Source organism: Myodes glareolus, chromosome 20 (genome assembly GCF_982192425.1).
Source record: "Myodes glareolus chromosome 20, mMyoGla1.1, whole genome shotgun sequence".
Classification (NCBI taxonomy): Eukaryota; Metazoa; Chordata; class Mammalia; order Rodentia; family Cricetidae; genus Myodes; species Myodes glareolus.
This window is the reverse complement of record NC_142045.1, coordinates 42,202,150-42,221,294: the sequence shown is the minus strand read 5'-3', so window position 1 is coordinate 42,221,294 and position 19,145 is coordinate 42,202,150. Positions and strand designations below refer to the sequence as shown.

Below are 19,145 nucleotides of genomic sequence, written 5' to 3'. Positions count from 1 at the left end.
TCTGGAGGTGACCGAAGCTGTTCTCTGGCCAGTGTCAGCCCTTGGCCCGTACCTCCCAGACACAGGTGCCGGCGGTTGACACCCTGGGCTCAGCCAGACACCATGGACAGAGCGACTCTTGGCTCTACAGGTGGAATCCAGCGAGGGACCATACTGCCTGGAGAGGAGCGACTGGGCCAACTGTCTTTCGGCTCAGACAGATTACATCTTTGGCAGAAGTACTTCATCGTCTCTGCTCTTTCTTCGTCCAGGAGAGGATCTCACAAGCTTTAGTTGGAGACAGCGTCAACGTGTCTCAAACCAATGCCTCCTTCAGACACCGCTGAGGTCCGCTGACTTTTGCCATCTATGGATTAAGCACCACTGAAAACAGTTCCTTATATTTTTCCTTGTGCTTTTTTTCTCTCCCCCCTGCCTGCCCATCTAATTCCTTCATTAGGGCCCTCAAATGTCCCCCCACTTTGTGCTCTCTCTTAACACGTTCTTTCCTGACAGCCTCTCAGAATTGCTCTTGAGTGATTTTGTTGGTCCCGTAACACAGGTGCCTGTGCTTAGCAGACTTTTTTCCTGGCTTCTTGGGTCACGATGTGCAGGAAATGCCAGTCAGACCACTCGGGGGTTTGACTGGGCTTCTGTACTTCGAGCCACCATGCCCGGATTCCCATGGATCACACTCCAACCCAGGCCGGAATACAACCACACTGCCATGTTCTTCAAGAGGTGTCAGCATTCATGAAAACAGAATATGAGTGAGCTACTCTTATTTTTATAATTTCATTTAAATAATATAGTTTATTATCATAAATTTACATGTTACTCTCTTGCAAATGAAGCCATACCAGGCTTAGCTCCAAGCACAAAGTTTACCCCTTATGAATATTATTTTCGTAGAGACTCTTAGGAAGGACAGAGATTATATTTAAATATTTTAAGAAGTCATTTATTTTCAGAAAATTCAGAGACTTCAGGGGTGTGACTATTTGCCTTGCGCCCCAGATCCTACAAAGCAGGCCCGACTGGGCCGACTGGGATGAACAGATCATTTGTTTTGTCAGCCATGTGTGCTCTGAACCTCTCGGCTGCCTCTACTGTGTGCTAGAGTTTCAAGGACTTAGCCACAGAGTGAAGCCTGAACTATAGAGCGTGTCACATGACAGCACAGAAGAGCATGGTGACCACTGTCCAGACACTGGACCCCAGAACAAAAGACGTGAGGAAGAATGCAATTGATTTGACCCTGGAGAGAGATTTACAGTTCAAACAAAACAGAATTCTCTACTTCTCCCTGCTGCTCTGAGACCGTTTGCGGTTGGCCACCAGCCTGGAGTCTAGCTCTATGTAGAACTGGGGTTCTTGCAGGCGCCACCACTCAGAGGGCCACCAGAGGGCGCTTTCCTCCTTTCACGGTCTGCCTTACTGCAGACAGCTCGTTTTGCTCAATAGCACTGAATTTCCCCGGCACTGGGGAATCGGCAGATGCAGCTGGGGCAGACAGCTTGGGTTCTGGGCAAGAGGAAATGTCAATACTTGTCTGTGTGTATTTCTTCACTCTGTCTCCTCTGGTGAACTGTACACTCGAGTACAAGGTCGCATCTCTGTTTATCCCTCTCGCTTGTGGCTAGCCCAGAGCCTGACATTTAAGAGGTCTTAATAAATATTACGGAGTGTGAAGAACTGATCTTGACTTCAAGTGCCAGCTCAGGTTTCAGTTTCCTGCCTATTGGAATCATCTGGGGTCTGCGTGGCTTGGGATCCTCCTCCAGTGGGTCCTGGGATCCTCCTCCAGTGGGTCTGGGATGGGGATGCCAGCCTGCCTTTGGGAAGCTCAGTGCCCCCAGCTTGCTGTTGCTCCCCTCGGGTGGGCCTCCTTGGCTTGTCGCCCTGGCTATGGGCTGCTGAGTAAGAGCAATGAATCCCTGCTCCTCGGGTCTGCCACTGAGTTCCTTTAGTGTGACCCAGTCCTGCCCTCCCTTCTGCTTCCCCCCCCCATGAGCACCCTTCCCTGCCAGAGATGACTTCACCTGTGAGCTGTGGCAGACCAGCTGGGAAGACCAGGGGCTTTTGGCACTGCCCACAGGGTGCAGACACTACTGCAGCCCGGAACCAAGCCCCTCCCATTCTGCTTCAATCAATACTTAAGCCAACATGGGTGCTAGCACAGAGGGCACCCCAAAACTAAGGGAGTATTTTCTCTTTCAGCAAACGCTTACAGGATGACTTCCTCCGACATCCCATCTTCCAGAGTTTTGAAGGGGAAACGAGTGTGTATGTGAAGACCGAGGAGAGCAACTTTGGGTGTAGGCGACTTCTCACGCTCTGTGGGTTGGCGCTGTGTGAGTCCTGCGAGACTTTCAGCCCACTGAGTCGGGTGGTGCTGCGGGAATCCGAGTGGGAGCCTCCCTGGCGTGTGTGGACAAGCTGGTTAACCCTCTTTGAGCCGAGTCGCCTCGTTGGTCAACCTGGACAGTAATATCCCCATCCAGGTTGTATGCAGATTTGGCTTTAGCTTCAAAGCTGTCGGTGACATGACAGGCATTATAAGCAATGGCAGGTGAAGTTTGTGTCTGAAACTGTTACAGGACAGTGTGGGACGCTGTCCCTGTGTCCTCTTCCAGTTTCGCCAACATATGAGAAGACATTCGTTTCCCATTCGTTTCCCTTCCTGCACTTTCATCGTGTGGACCTGGTGAGTTCTACAACTGACCGCTTTCTCTTTAAGCCAGCAGCAGCTAGAAAGCCTAGAACCGAATGTGTGGTCCGTCAGCAGCAACTGTGCACACAGCATTAGAAGATGCATTTTGGCTGCATGCTCTGCTACATGCTTGCCATTTCAAAAAACCTGCTCTCACTTTTCCGGGATGTTATTATGTGCTATTATTTCTACAGATCTTAATCTTTCAGAAATAAGACAGAATGAAATAAAAAAAGCGCTTGTTACTAAGCAAGTGCGCAGGTTTGATGCGGTTTTCACAACGTCTGGGCAAGTTAGTTTTATGTAGCCCTTGTAAAAGAGTCTAATTACCCTCCGTGAGTCTGAGTTGGTTTCTTAGGGATTCTATTAGGAGGGTGTGGTCAAGTGGTTCTCGTCTTAGACAAGTTTCCCAAGCTGGAAAGGTTACCGCATGAGCTAGTGGGAGGTGTAATTCTAAACACGCTGACAGACAGCCCGACCGTCCAATCACTGCAGAGGATGCCTTGTGGCTGCGCCCAGACTAGACCAAAAATAACCCAGAAGTTATTTCAACCGCTACGTGTTTCTCAAAGTGCATTAAAGGGGGATTTGTTCTTTGCCAGCTACACATCATAAAAATCTTGTTTCTTCTCCGTCCTAATTCCCTTTCATTCACTATTTCCCAACTTCCTTGCTGACAACTGACTCCCTCCCTTCCCCCACAACCCCCAGCTCTTAGTGAGGTAGGTCGGCCTCTGTGATTAGACTCTCTCGGCTTTCTCACGCCTCCTTGGATTTCTTCCTCGTTCCCCATTCTCTGATTTCATGTCAGGCAAGATTTATGAAGTGAGCTGACAAAGACGATTCTTTTTCTGAGGGGGCTGGAGAATCTTCACAGGTTAATAAATCTTCTCCGTCATCTAGGAAATAAAGGCTGATTAATAGTTGGCGGAAGCGAATCTGGGGCATGGCTTTCCCGCTAAGCGGGTTCCATCTGCGGGATCTGGAGGAAGCCATCGAAGCAAAGGTTACAGAAATTCACTCCTGTTCTTCTGCCCAGGCCTCCTTTGTCCTGGGATGGGAACTTCACGGTGTCTGTCATCTGGAAGTAGAGTTACAGTCTGCCTGTGTTGGATGGGACTGAAGGTAACAGGCACAAACAATGGGAGAAGACATGGCAGCCTAAGATCCATTTGGTGTCTATGGATGATGTAGGAATGGCCACATTGGTTGTCCCTGCTCTGGTGGAGTAAGGAGAATGGAAAAGTCAACAAACTCATTATACCCAATTTCCTAACAGAAATAAAGCCACTAACTTATTGACTCATTATTTCTTGTTCCAAGAAATCCAGTACATACTATGTCATGTTCTTTCGAAACCATTTGTTTACACATATCATATCAACATATAACCTGGAGTCCCAGGCTAGTCTGCAGTATAAAGATCCCATTTGAGGAGGACCAGACGCAATGACAGAGGTGGACCCAGAAATACTGACCTAGTACAAGAGCGAGCTAACTAACACGGCCATTTGAATTGAACTTAGAGGTTCACCCTCATTGTACTTCAAGATTTTCTTTGGTGAATACTTATTGAAGGGGACTGTTTGTGAGTTGTGCTAAGTACCGAGGACATCGCAATGCTAAGACACTGGTCTACCCCCCCCCCAAGAACACACGTGTACAAGGACAACTAGAGCGCATTACTTTCACCGCTCTGATTGGAATAAAGACAGGAAGCTGTGGGAAGCTAGAAGAGGGTGTGACTAACTTGACCTAGGAGAGCTGGGGAGGAGGGAACCTTGGGGCTGAAGTTCATGCCTAAGGAGGACTGTGCTCGCTTTCTGGCTTGTACTGTCTAGGTTTTAGCTTGATCACACTGCCTCATAAAAAAGTTACAAAACATGTTCTGGCCAAACACGGTCTTAGCATTTGGTCTTTGATCTTGCTATATTAATAACAGACCACAGTAGCATCCCTGGAATGTTCTCCCGAGCTGAGGAATAATTTGGAGGACTTCATACACAGTTGGAGACAGACTTTACCTTTGGACATAGCAGAGAAGTGTTCTGATTTCTGAGCTTTGTGGCAGGCTGTATGGATGTCTGTCTTCACCAATAAGCTTGGCTACGTTTGGAGTCACCTAGGAGACCTGCCTCTGGGTGTGTCTAGAGAAGATTAACCAAAGAGGGAAGACCTACCCTGAGCTGGGAGCTTTCTGCCAAGATCTGGGATCCCAGACTGAATAAAAAGGATGGAAAGAGGGAGCCAGTTGAGTACCGGCACCATCTCTGTGTGTCCCAACTGCAGCCATGATGTGATCAGCCGCCCCATGCCCCCGCTTCCTCCCCCCCTCCCCCCCGCCACGGTAGACTATAGTCCCATAAACACTGAACCAAAAGAGGCCACTCTAACCTTCATTGTTTTCTTGTTGAGCATTTGTCCACAAGGGACATGACAAGCACACTCAGTAGAGCCCATAGTAAAGGGGAAGGGTGCTGGCTCTGAGACAGACTTGTGGATGCTCTAGATCCAGGCTGCCTAGCCGGACACTGCTGATGCCCAGGAATGTTTGGAATGTCGTGCTCGGTACAGACAGCTGGAATTCACTTCAAGCAGGAGCAACGCTGCTGGCCTGCAACTTCAGCTCAAAGGTCTTGTCTGAAGACTGCAGCATGGTCCCCAGTCAGAAAGGGTAACACGGTAGAGCCCTCTCTGAGTATCTCCTGGTTCCCCAACACAGTTCTTTCCAGCTTTTATAAACAAATTAGAAATTAGGAATTTGTGTTTCTAAGCATTTATTATAAAAATGACCACCAAGTAGAAGGTTTCAGTCATGAGGCAGTTGGAAGCCATCTTTTAGGCCAATGGTTTTACTACAGTTTATTCTCAATTTTTTTTTTCTGACTTGTTTTCAGCTGTAAATCGGGTTGCTAGGCTCCTAACAAGCTCCTCCCTGGTCCTAGGTGTAGCATCCTGCAGACTGCCACACTACCGTGGATCACAACTTTCAGGAGCACTTTGGAATCCATGGCACAAAACAATTTGTGTCCTCTAAGGCCTTAAGTGATCTTTAGGAAGAAGACAACTTCCTCTTTTCTCAGCTGTCCAGACTGGTTCTTGTGTTGATTATACTGAGTCACTGTAGAGAGGGCTAGTTAGAGTACAGGCTTCGGAGTCATAGTCTCTGGCTGTGCTTCTCAGCTTATTGACGAGCTGTGTGGCTTTGGATGTCAAAGCTAATATTTCTGTGCTGTTTTTCCTAGCTATGAAGAAAACAAAGATGTGCCCACCTCAGAGGTGTTTGGGAGGATGAACCAAGTCAGGACACTTAAAGCCCTCACTTGAGACAGCTCTTTACAGCAAGTGCTTCAGACGTGTAAGTCACATGACACTGATGGACTCGAATGATCTTGGGTCATTGACGTTGAGGAGTTTGTATGTTCATGTTTACTAATGGCGGTAAGCAGCCAGGTAGTGACTCTCATTTATAATCCCAACAGTGTGGAAGCTGAGGCAGGAGAACCACCATGAGTTCCAGGCGAGCCTGGACTGCAGAATGAAACCTTGTCTTGAAACCAATTAACCCAAACAACCAACCGTCGAAACAACCAAACAACCAACATCCAAACAATAAAATACAATGGTGAGAAGATTTTATTTTAGTTTTCAATTTATTTTTATTTTTAAGATGATTTTTATTTGTGTGTATGTGTGCATCAGTGTGAATGAATGTCACATGTTTGGATGGCAGCCGGAAGAGTCCCAGATCCCCTAGAGCCAGAGCAACAGGGGTTATGGTCTGATCCATGTGGGTGTTGTACACTGAACTCAGTCCTCTGGGAGAGCATCACAGTTTTAACTGCTGACTCATCCATCTCCCCAAGGATTTGTCATTAGACGACCTCATTCAGGGACCAGTTACTTGGAATGATGGCCTATTCTTTCAACCACAAGGGAGAACAAAGTCACGTTGTCTACAGGAAAATGGATGCAACTGGAGAGAGATTGGTGAATAAGGCAAGACGAATACAGCATTCTCTCATTTGTGGTTCCCCGATTTCATAAACAAAAACCTTCATAAAATACACACGATACACAAAATCACTTAGGTATGCATGAAATGGGAGTAGAAATAAAGCTGTCCAGGGAACCAGAGGAGGCTAAATGGGGGTGGGGTGTGATGTGACATCATGAGGGTAGATGGGCTTCAAGTAAAACCTTATATACTTCTGTGAAAATGTCTCTATATGACCCCACACCATGTACTATGACTACACACCAAGAAACAAGCAGAAGAATGGTGGTACTTCAGAGACGGAAGCAGGCGGTGCGGGCCAGCTGCTCAAGCCTTGGGTTTGGAGGCGAGCCCCCCCACCCCCGCCCACATATTAGTGCTATTATTTGAAGGTCACCTTGGCGGCTCATCTAGAAAATGAAACTAGTTTCTCACATGACCATTTAAAGCACAACACAGGAGCACTTGGGGCATGCGCTGAGCACTCAGAACGACTGTAGGAGAGGGGAGGAACCGAAGGAGATATGGAACCATCCACAGCCAGGTCTGCTTCTTTATGACTTGGTCCTTCAAACCGAGGCAGGGAGATGAGATCTCGTGCAGGGCATCAGGCCCTGGAGCAGAAGAAAGCATTCAGCCTTTCTCACTTTAGGAATGCTCCCAGGTGTTGCCATACCCAGGACAAATGGCATCATGTGGCCGTCAGCAGAACTGTGCGGGTGGATGGCCTTGCTCGGATGAGTCACTGGGTCTGTCCTGTCTTGTCCATGAGCTCCTCCTGCATATGATGGGGAGACATTGCTGAGAGAGGAAGAGCAGTAGGGCCAAAGATCTGGCTTGGGAACAGGTAGCCCCTGGGCCACACTGCGGTTTGTTCAGTTAGATGGTGTTTACGAGGCTGACTAAGGCCTCGACCACAGAAAGGCCGAGTCAGTGGGTCCTTGGGGCAGGCCTAGAATCTTCTACCTCCAAAGCTTCCGTGGCGTCTGCTGTGAAGATGGCCTATAGAGAAGGGCAACTCAGGTGAGAACAAGTTGAGGAAGATCCCCCAGGGAAGGCAGCTGCCCTCTCTACCAGTCTTTCCCCCAAAAGGCAAAGAAAACACACACACACACACACACACACACACACACACACACACACACACACACGCATGCACACGCGCACACACACGCACACGCGCGCGCGCACACACACACACACACACACACACACACACACACACACACACAAAACCCAAAAAACAAACCAGAAAACCACTTTGGCTTTCTTTTGTGCTGAAGCACGGTCTACTAACCTGGGCTAACTATTCTCTTGTCACTGCGTGGGGAGACTTCATAGTTCCGTTTGATGTAAGAGGAGGTAGGGATGCAGGGGTGGTTTCTTTAGGGGTACGGTGTAGTTTGGTGTGAGCATGGATTAATGGCCCGCGTTACACAGGTCCTTTCAGCTTGTCCCCCTAACCATCTGGATATTGCTAAACACATCTGTTCCTTCTCCAGAAGGATGCTCTAGGCTTGCCACATGATTTAAACTATGCCGAGAGACAAGCGCCATTTGTCCACACCTCTGGTTTGCAGAGAGGGCTCGGAAGAACCTAGTTTGCCGTGATTGGCACTCATTCAGAGCCCCGGTTTTTAACTCTGAATTTTGATTTGGGCATTTGCCTGGGGTGTTAGTCTGCCAGGGCCTTCCCAGTCTGTTCTCGGCTGTTTCACTGCTAAAGATTTACAGCTAATGAAGGGATAAGGAAAGGTCACAGGCGAGAGGCAGCAGCCTGTGCTGGTGACTCACTGGCTGGGCCTGGTGTGGAGCCAGTTTGGGTGGAATGCTCCGGCCTGTGCCTGCTTTCACGTGGCTCTCAGCCAGGGCCCTGTAGGAACCAGTTTCTTGCCTGTTCCCAGTCAGGGAGAAAGCTTGGCTGTTTCACCTGTCTCCTGCTGGAATGGGCTTGGGTCAAAGCAATAAAACCTGTTGGCCATTTCACAAAAAATCCAACAGTTGAGCTGTGGGGAGATCAGGAGGCAGCAGACAGGCCAGTCTTAGGGGTCTGGCATAGAGACCAGTCAGCATCACCATAGCCCATGAGGCACATTAACAGCGGGGCCGAAGGAATCCAGGGGCAGCTATGAACAGGCACAGTTTCTGAGTTTTGGCACAACTGATGCTTTGAATGAGATGATTTCTGCTTGCAGAGGACTATGTTGTACATCACAGGAAGTCAGCAGTGTCCTTGGCCTCCCGCCCACTAGCGCGTAAGAGCCCCTATCCCCCATCTCTCTGTCAGTACAGCGAACAAAATCACCTCTGGCTGAGAACCACTTTGCTGTGGCAATCCCAGTCTTGTGCTGGCCAAGGTTGGGAAGGTCCATCCATTGCAAAAATCTACTGGGCACTAGTCACGTGACAAGAACTTCGCTTGCACCCATGACCTCATTTATATCACATTACAGTCGTGAGATGAGTCTTTGGGTTCCATCTAGGGATAAGAGGCCAGATGCTCACAAAGATAACTGAGAGCTCAAGGTCAAGCTGCATTTGCCCGGTCCTCACCTTGCTCCTTGTCTTCCATCAAGGAGCTGTATATGGGTGAAAATTCAAGAAGCAGGAGCCAAGCTGTTCTTGTGGCTCAAAGATGCTGCCGACTGAGTGGAGCCCCCTTCAGGGCTGAGTTCGAGCAAAGGGCTACAAACCCTGCAGAGACAGCCAGGGGTGTAGATGAACTTGAATGCCAGCAGGGGATCCAGGCAGATGTTCTTCAGGTCAGCAAAGGCACCTGAGTGTCAGCTAGATGGTTCACTCAGAGAGCCTCTAAGAGAGGGGCGGTTGTCGCAGGCAAACTTTCCCACTGCCCAGCTGTGGATACCACCTTCCCATGAGTCCGAACCCCTGACCCGGATGTTAGATGTGTACTTAAATCTACCTTCCTTTTAGTTCAATTATTTTTCACCCACTCTCCTTTCCCTCTTCAGGATCAAGACTTCTTTTGTTGCCTAAGAGCCCTGGGAGCAATCCCGGGCTTTGGGAAGAGCCATGGAATGACTGCAACCTGGGGTTATGATGATGGTCACCTGTGACGTGACAATGGCAGCTCGTATGGAGTCGTGTGTGCAGCACCTGGAGTCTGGGGAAACTCATGACTCTGGATTTAATACTGAGTAGATGGCAGTCATCTTGGAAAGGCATGGCTAGCAATTGCAACATTTGGGGAAGAAAAACACAGAGGGGAAAGAGAGCAGGGGTGGGGGGAGTCAATATTAAAAGGAAGTGTGTATGAAAATGACATGACATGAAATGAAAAAAGTAAAAACTGTTACTTTTAGAACTAATTTAAAGTCAAACAAAAATTAAGAGCATTATTTATTATTATTATTATTGTTATTAGGTTTTTCAAGGCAGAGTTTCTTTGTGTAGCCCTGGCTGTCCTGAAACTCACCCTATAGACCAGACTGGCTTTGAACTCAGAGATCCTCCTGCCTCTGCCTCCTGAGTGCTGGGATTAAAGGACTACACCACTACCGCTCAACTGCATAATTAATTTTTGAAAAGACTTCATTCTTATTTGTGTGTGTGTGTGTGTGTGTGTGTGTGTGTAAGGGAGGGATGGGTGTGTGTGGAGGCCAGAAGAGGGTGTCAGGTACCTCTGAGGCTAGAGTTACAGGTGGTTGTGAGGTGCCTGGTAAGGTGCTGGGAACAGAACTCAGTCCTCTGAGGGAGCAGCCCTTAACATCCAAGCCATCTCCCCAGTGTGCACAACACATCTGAAAAAGGAAAGGCTCAGAGTTTCTCCTGTGGGTTCTCCAGTTACCAAGAGCACCAGGTGGGGGTGAGGAAGCTGTACCGTGGAATCAAGGTGAGCATCCGAAAGAGAACACCAAGGTTGTGTGGGATGTAGTTGCTTGGTGGTCTGGTGAAAACTAAGAATGCAATGGCCTTTGGTTTGGAAAATGACATTATCCAGTAGGATTAGCTCTAGAGACACAGTTCCACTCCTAGCCACAGGCAATTCTCCTTTAAACTCAGGTGCAGTGTGAAAACCAGAAGCAGGGTTTGTAAGAGGGAAGGTTCTGGTTGAGTGACAAAGATCAGCCTGGGACCTGCTGCCTGAGAGTTACTGATGTCTCTGGGGACATCTTGCTCAGCACAGTCACTATGCAGGGTCTAGCATTTGATTGAAAGCATCCCTGGGACCCCCCTCTGTTCTTAATCCCTCTCACCCTCCTTTACAGTCTTGCCTTTCCCTTGCCCATACTGCGGCTGATCCCTGTTGGTTTATTGAACATCACTAAACTGCCAGGCCGCTCCAACACAACCTTTGGCTTTGCATACTTTATATTATCTTTACCTTATGGCATTTTCAGTATTAGAAAAAGGATATAGGGGTGTTGAAGAAACATTAGAAAATGGAATCATAGAAGAAGAAAGAAAAGGAAAGGAAAAGAAAAAAATGATTTTGTAATCTCATAACCCAAATAGAGTTTGGGTTATATTCCTGTTTCTGTTTTGCCTTCAACAAAAGGAGGGGCTGGGAGAAATTGTTGAAAGATGTGATATTTTCTAAAAGTTTCTGAAACTATGCTTTTAAGAAAGGCCTTTGGATTGCTTAGCAAATAGGTCTAGATAATTCTTAATGATACACATCACTTTGGAAATATGAAAAGAAATGCCACACAATGAAGGTTGTATCTACTAGATACTCTGTGTGTGCGCATGAGTGTGTCTGTGTGTGTGTGTTCGTGTATGTGTGTGCGTGTGTGCAGGCGTGTGTGTGTGTCCGTGTGTGTGTGCAGCCGTGTGCACAGCATATGTAAATGAACTGTCTGTGGCTCCTGAAGAAGAAATTCTGTTGCTAATTTGCTGACTCACTGCCAAGCTCTGCTGCAGGCAGGGAGCAGATTCTACTGATCCAAGCCAAGCACTTGGCCCTCATGGCTTATTGGCCGCTGTGACAGACTTCTCTCGGCCCTCACCTCCTCGCTGGCACAAGGACGGACCAAGAGTTTTGTTCGTTTTGCCTTCTAACTGCCTCTCATGTTCTTTAAATCGCTCTTAAACGTCTCTCAAATTTACACCAGCTCTACCCCCACTCTCCTCATGGATAAAGTTAGGACTATCAGGAAGCTTCTTTCTTGAGGCCACTGCAGGGATTTGGGTCTCCTTTGAGTGCTGTCTGTGTATATGTGTGCCTGCAGGGCTCTTGGAGCCCCACACGCTTGACATTGTTTGCAAGCTCTGAGAATAACTCTATTTCCTTCCTACACCAAAAACACGATTGGGGCCTCCAACTGAGCTCAATTTTTGGAGGTTACACCCTGGAGGTGAAGGGAATGGACCTGAGGAGGTAGTGGGGGGAACAACCAGGCCACCTCACTGTAGAATTCCTCAGAATTCAAGTCAAAGAGAACTCAGCACAGACTGACATGACCAGGAACACAGTTGCTGAGATTACATATAGTAGAACCACAGTTTCTAAAGGTTTTCACAAGGAAACATTGGTCTCTCACTGTTGAACACAAGGCCCCAGGCACTGTGGCTGCCTTAAAGGATGCAGGACTGGAAGGGGGCTGGTCTGAAGTCTGTGTGTGGAGAGCTTGTTTTCTCACTCTGTGCTGTTTCCCTTCTTCCATGCTGAGGTTTTTTTCTGGCGTGCTAGTGGGAAAGTCAGAAAGGCTCCCGAGTCAAATGAAGGACGATATAATTGCATCTGAGTTGCAGGCACCGGTGTGAGCATTCATCACACACCCATTCATTTAAGCACTTCAGTATCCCTGAGGGAGGACCAATCATGTCTCTTCTACAGATGTAAAGACGGGGGACTTTAAAGTTGCCTGTGGTCACACAGTTTAGGTAAGCTGCAGAGTCGGGATGCTGGTTGGCACGGCGACAGAGACCATACGCTCTGCTCTGCCCCCTCTTGTCAGGAGAGTAGTCAGAGCTTCTGAGCGCTGGCCACAGCTCTGCTCAGAGATGTCATATCAACTCACTGGGTTTCAGATTTATCATTTAACTAAAAATGGTTCTGCAGAAGTGTTTAGAATAATCCTACACACTCATACAATTCTTGGACTGGTGCAGGAGAATTGTCTGTATTCTGTCAATCATGTTTTAAATAAATGCTGATTGGTCAGGCAGGAAGTATAGGCGGGAAAACCAGATAGGAAGTAGAGGTGGCACAATGAGAACAGGAGAATTTTGGGAAGAAGGAAGCCCATTCCTCACACTCCTGCCCAGATCACCGAAGAAGAAGCATGTGACCTGCCCTGCTGAAAAAGGTACCGAGCCATGTAGCTAACATAGATAAGAACAATAGGATAATATAAGATATAAGAGCTAATATGAAGCCTGAGCTAATGGGCCAATCAGTTTATAATTAATGCAGACTCTCTGTGTGATTTTCTTTGGGACTTGCCGGTTGTGGGGAACTGGGCAGGACATAAAGCCCAACAAGCCCGCTCCTCATGTTGCATTGGACACATCTGGAACTGCAAGCTGCTTCAAAGGAATCTGGATGACATCTGTGTCCTCTTATTTGGGTCTTAGCTTCAGCACTTCCTCCATGGGAGCATTGAAGGATCTGTTACGAGAAGAGGCAATTCTTTGGGGGCTACCAATGTCATTGGGCTGGTTCTACTCAGCAATAAAGATGGGTTCATTGCAGCCTTTCCATGAAGGATACAAAGGATGGGGAACCTGGAAAATGGGGACATCCCTCAACTATAAAGTATACTATTCCATATTTCTATGAGAAAAGTTTTAGTCTCCAGAAAGATAATACACTTGGAAGATGAGGCACCAAACTGGCCAAGGGAAATGACCTTTCACCCAATTTACCAGGTATTCTCAGCAAGTCATTTGCACATCAGAACATCTGTCCTCAATGAGGATGCCATGCAAAGGCTTGAAGCATTATCTGCAAGACTCTGCAAGAACTGCCTTCTGATTGCCTTAGCTATCCTTGGGAGAAGGGTTTCCCAGCATCTCACTTTTCTCTTTATCTTCTTCACAGTGGCTTTCTGACTCATCTTGGTGTCTAAACTGATTCCAGAATTTGGGCAGAGCTGGGCTGCAGACACTACTGTAGGTAAGAAGGTAGGAAATCTACCTTCGACCCTAGCAACACAGATCTTCAATGTCCTGACAGTCGAATCAAAGAAGTATGAACCTTTCGGGACAGTGGCGATTGTGAATGTGGGGAACGGAATGCAGTGGCAGCGACAGCATACCAACTCAGCAGTGATAAAGTAAGCTACTCATGAGGAACGAAGGACACCTTTGTAAAGGGAGTCCTCTTCTGGTGTTACCATAATCTTGGCACCAACTTTCCAATCCTTTACCTCACATAATTAAATCCATCTCTCTTATCCCGTGAATATGTAAAATTATTCACACCCATGCTCTAGTCTTCAAGAAAAAAAACCTTGCAATTCTAAATTTTCTTCTCTACTCTTACCAGGCATTCCACAAATATTTAACTGAATTTCTATCCTGGCCTGGGGAGTGTGCCCAGCAGAAAGCTAATCTTTGCCTGGATATTGGAGAAGCTGAGCCCAGATATGGTGTGGGGATGGAGGGCAGAGATATTGCCAGAGGGAAAGATTGGAATTAGATTTTGAAATGAACCCTATATCACGTTGAGAAGTCTATATTTTACGTTGTAAACAGCAAGAAGCTCACAGAAGATATATGTGTGTGTGTTACATATACACACATGTACACACACACATGATTCAGGCTTCCTATTTAATTATGTCAACTTACATGTGCCTCAAAGAGAGTAAAAGACAATTTATTCTGTATTTAAATAAAAGCGACCGTGCCTGGGAGCATATCAGGGTTACCTCAAATACCATGTTCAGTGTGGTGACCATTTCATGAAGTTTTTAAAACAATGGTGATACGGGATTTTCCTCTGTATGCCATGAATAAGTTTTATTATCATTGGTTATTCAAGAAGCTGCTTTGGCCTGTGGCAGGGCAGAATATAGCAAGGTGGCAAATCTAAGCAGAGTAAAGTCAGGCAGAAAATCTGAACAGAGATCTATAGAGAGAGTAGGCAGACTCGAAGAGATGCCATGTAGCTGCTGTGGGAGCACGAAGCTGGAACCTTAACCTGTGCTAAAGATACTTCAAGATAATTTGATTCCAAATGTGTAACATGCCAGCTTTCCACGCCCACAAAACTCACAATCATTATTATAATCAGATAATCAGCTTTGTAGAATCTTTAGCACAGTGTAGTGCTAAAGTGTGGATGAAGCACTTTTTTTTCTGTTTTGGTTTGGGGGTGGGAGAGGAACTTCAGTTTATAAGAAGGTTCGGTTTATAGCTCAACACAAATGTTTATCAACATTGAATCTGTGTCGGGTTCTGTGCTATGAGTTTCTTGTCAGCTTCACACAGACTCGAGTGTGTGTTGATTGAGGACTTGCTTCCGTCAGACTGTCCTTACATGTAAGCTAACTTGTCAGGCAAACCAAATTACAAGGCTGTGAGTCTATCAGCTGCTGCCTGCAACGATGCCTAAGAAGTCGGCATTTTTTCCAGTTGCTAATTGGTGTAGGAGGACTCTGCCCACTGTGGGTGGTGGCGTCTGTAGGCAGGTGAGCCTAGCTGTAGAAGAAAGTATCTGAGCAGGTCAAAGGAGAGAAAGTGTTCTTCCACAGAGAGCCAACAAATAGCATTCCCTCCGTGGTCTCTGTTTCAGTGTCTGCTTTGAGCTTCTGCACTGAGTTTCTTCCTGCATTGCCTTGGTGTTGGACTGAGCCTGTTAGTCAAAGGAACCCTTTCCCTGATGCATTGTCTTTGGTCATGGCGCTTTATCACAGCGGCAGGAAGCAAACTAGGGCAGGCTCTACGGCAGGTGCTGGAGTAGAAAGGCAGGAAGCCACAGCTACCGTGGAGGGCAGTGAGTGGCTGAAGTATAGACAACAAACACAGGACAACGCAGGACGTGTTAGGAATACATGCTCACAGCCTGGCGGTGGTGCATGGCCTTTTATTCCAGTACTCGGGAGGCAGAGGCAGGTGAATCTCTGTTTGTTCAAGGCCAGCCTGGTCTACAAAGTGAGTTTCAGGACAGTCAGGTTTGTTTCATAGAAAAATCCTGTCTTGAAAAACTATAATAATAATAATAATAATGATAATAATAATAATAAAATACATATTCACAGATGCTCATTCTTCAAGGTAGCAGAAGCTCTTAGACAGAACAACAACTTTGAAAAAACTAAGTAGAGGCTAGCCATGGTAGTTCACCCCTGGAATCTCAGTTCTAGGCCAGCCGGGGCTACAGTAATACATCCCTGTTTGGGTGCAGAAGGGAAGCTGCAGGGTAGAACCCCAGGAGATGGGACTGCACATTTTCTCCAACGTTGGTAGGCTTCCTTCCGTGAGGATTCTTGTTGACTTTGCTTCCTCTGACACGTGACACCACAGACAGGAGATCCTGTCTGACGGGTTTCTTTCTAGGACTTAGTAGTCAGCACCCATTTGCCGAAATAAAGAAAAACAACATCAGGTGTACAAGCCAGCCGCTGCAGGGAAAGGCTTGCTTTCCATACCGGGATTTTCCAAATGTTTCCAAATGTTCCGGGGATATGTAGATCAGCTGGAGATGGCCCAGCTAAGCCTTCTTAGTAATAATAAAAAAATGTGATTAAAATCACTCAGGCCCTTGTTACCCTTTTCCAATAATTCGCTTATGAGTTATACTTGAAGATATATATGATATCACGTTACTTGAGTATGGAGGGGATCAGGCAAGAGAGCCAGGTTCTATCGTGGAAATCAGTTACTAGGATGTCGTTGACTTTAGAAACCACTCTTTCTTCCAGGCAGCAGCTGACATTTTGCAGCCTTGGAATTTGGTTGGCTCTCACTCAGCCTACACGTGGGGCCAGACGCACGGACACCGAATGTGCTAATGACAACGGCAAAGTGCGGTGGGAGGGCCCGTTAGAGCCCCGTTCAACAACGGCGGCAGATTGTCCTGAGAGGGTTGCTGTTCACCCAGAGACAGCAGGACTCACAGGGTAGAATCTCCTGGGCTGGGCTGACAGAGCTCCGAAGCTTTGTTCCTGTCTCACAGGGCTCCCCGTCATGACTCTCCCGTGACGGGGCTGTTCGTTTGGTGGAGTGGAGCAGGAAGGAAAGGTAGCCGTGGTTGGCAGGTGGGCGAGGGAGACTCGTGCAGGGAAGAACTAGTTGCCCTCATTGAGCTGAGTTACTTTGGCAAGTTCATTTTACTTTAGAAATGACATTCTGATGAAGCAGTCAGAAATGACTTTTCATTACTTTTTAAAAATGTCTTTTTTACATTTAAAATTGTATATATGTGTGTATGTATGTGTATTATGTATGTATATATATATATGCGTGTGTCTGCCTGTATGTGTGTATGTATGTGTATGTGTGTGTGTGTGTATGTATGTATGTGTGTGTGTGTGTGTATGTATGTATGTATGTGAGTGTGTAGGTAAATGAATCAGGATGAACATGTGGAGGTCAGAGGACCACTTGGGGAATTCTAGCTTTAAGAGACTCAGTTCAGGCTAGGCAGCAAGTGCCTTTGCTTGTTAAGCCGTCTTTGTTTGTTTGTTTGTTTGTTTTGTTTTTTGAGACAGGATTTCTCTGTGTAGTCTTGACTGTCCTAGGACTCACTTTGTAGATCAGGCTGGCCTCTGCCTCCTGAGTACTGGGATTAAAAGCGTGTGCCACCACTGCCCAGCTGTTGAGCCATCTTTTAAGCTTTTGCTAATTAAATATTTTCCCAATGTTATTTTTATGAGTGCTTTGGCTGAATCTTTGTCTGTGTGCCATGTGTGTGCCTGGTGCCTTCATCAGTCAGAAGAGGGCATCAAATCCTCTGGAACTGAAGCTCAGCCTGCACAGGTACTGAGCTGCCATGTGGATGCTGGGAACTAAACTCAGCCTGTGCTCTTAACTGTTGGGCTGTTTTCCAGTCATCTCAGATTTTTTTTTTTGAACCTCTATGTTTTTACCCTGAATGATTTTTTTTTTATTTTTCTTTTTAAAATATGTTTGTGAGTGTGTGAATACACATATGTGTTGAGGCCCGGGGTTGATATTTAAAATCTTCCCAAATTACTCCTTTATTTTACTCTTTGAGAAGAAAATAGACTCTCTAAAGTAAATCCAGAGTTTGCCTACCCAGTTAGTCTCCCTTGGCTAGCTTGCTCTAAAGATTTCCTGTTGACACCTCTGGGGTGGGGGGTTGTAGGTCGGGGCCGCCATGTTCTTCTGAGGTTTCTCTGGGTTCTGGGGAACCGAACTGCAGTTCACACACGTGCAGCAAAAACACTGTAGCTCCTAAGCCGTCGACCCCGCTCATCTTTTCCTGACCCTGGTTCCAAGAATCCACCTACCATATCGTGCGTCTCTCAGGATGCGTTTCAGAAACGACTTCCTACGCAGAAACTCCAGCCTTGGGTTTTCTCCCAAGCAAACGCTAGCATGCTAAGTTAAAATGGAAAAATGTGACATTTAAGAGTAAGAAAAGAAAATCCAAGGTAAAGTAAACACATTGTTCTGTGCCCAGCGAAGGTGTATTTAGGGAGAGTCCACCCGTCAGGTACAGCTTTTGCTGTGGATTCTAAGATTGTGGTTACACCTAACATGAAAAAGAACGAATTCATGATTTTCAGGACAGATGGTATATTTTCTTCTCCTTATGCTTGTCCTTAAATAGAAAAGAAGGAGGAGGAAGAGAAGAAGGAAGAGGAAGAAGAAGAGAAGGAAAAGTAGAAGGAGGAAAAGGAGAGGGAAGTGGAGGAGGAAAGAAGAAAATAAGAGAAGTTTTGGAGCGTGTCCTGTTTCTCCCCCGACACCCATACCCACACCCATGCACAGAATGTCTCTGTTGTGTAGTTCTGGCTGCCCTGGATCTTCCTTATGCAGACCAGGCTGCCCTTAGATTTCCAGTGATCAGATCAGTCTGTCTCTTCTCCCCAGGTACTGGGGTTAAAGGTGTATACCACACCCCTCTCTGGAGTGCATCCTTGAGCAGAGTTATGTGTTCAAGAGCCAGAAAGTTCAGGAAAATTTATTCACCATGCTCCAGATTCAGATTCAGCATTTTTGTCTCTTAATTCTACTGTCTGTGTTGACTGCCTCGACTCTGGAAGCCTACCTGCAAGATGTTTTGGCAGCAAAGGAACTAAAGCTGGATTAATTGCTAAGTCACAAGTAGGGAACTCCAGCGTTAAAACCAAGTACAACATAAAACAAATGTTCCATGCTGTTTAAAACATTTACTCCAACACTCCCTTTGGAAGTAGGCTGATTAAATCAATCCATAGTGAACAGGGGGGTGATCCCAACTTGGCGTCTGAATACTCCTGTGTGTCACTGTATGCCTGCGTGCTGGCAGGAGGGTGAATCCCTGCTACCTGTGTGGCCAATAGCAAGCAGACTACAGTAATGGTGATCTTGGGACTG

The 19,145-nt window shown here is 46.8% G+C and overlaps 2 long non-coding RNA genes across 2 annotated transcripts in view; both read left to right on the top strand.

Moving 5' to 3' along the window:
* LOC125394097 (uncharacterized) overlaps positions 1–6,303 on the top strand; it is a 57,901-nt gene extending 51,598 nt beyond the window's left edge. The window contains exons 4-5 of the long non-coding RNA XR_007230091.3: positions 5,938–6,050; positions 6,175–6,303. This is a non-coding gene — a long non-coding RNA (uncharacterized LOC125394097). The remainder of the gene's footprint in view (positions 1–5,937; positions 6,051–6,174) is intronic.
* On the top strand, positions 53–4,001 carry LOC146890053 (uncharacterized). The gene is made up of 2 exons (XR_015735732.1): positions 53–2,686; positions 3,596–4,001. It is a non-coding gene; the product is annotated as an uncharacterized LOC146890053 (long non-coding RNA).
* Positions 6,304–19,145: the final 12,842 nt, after the last annotated feature.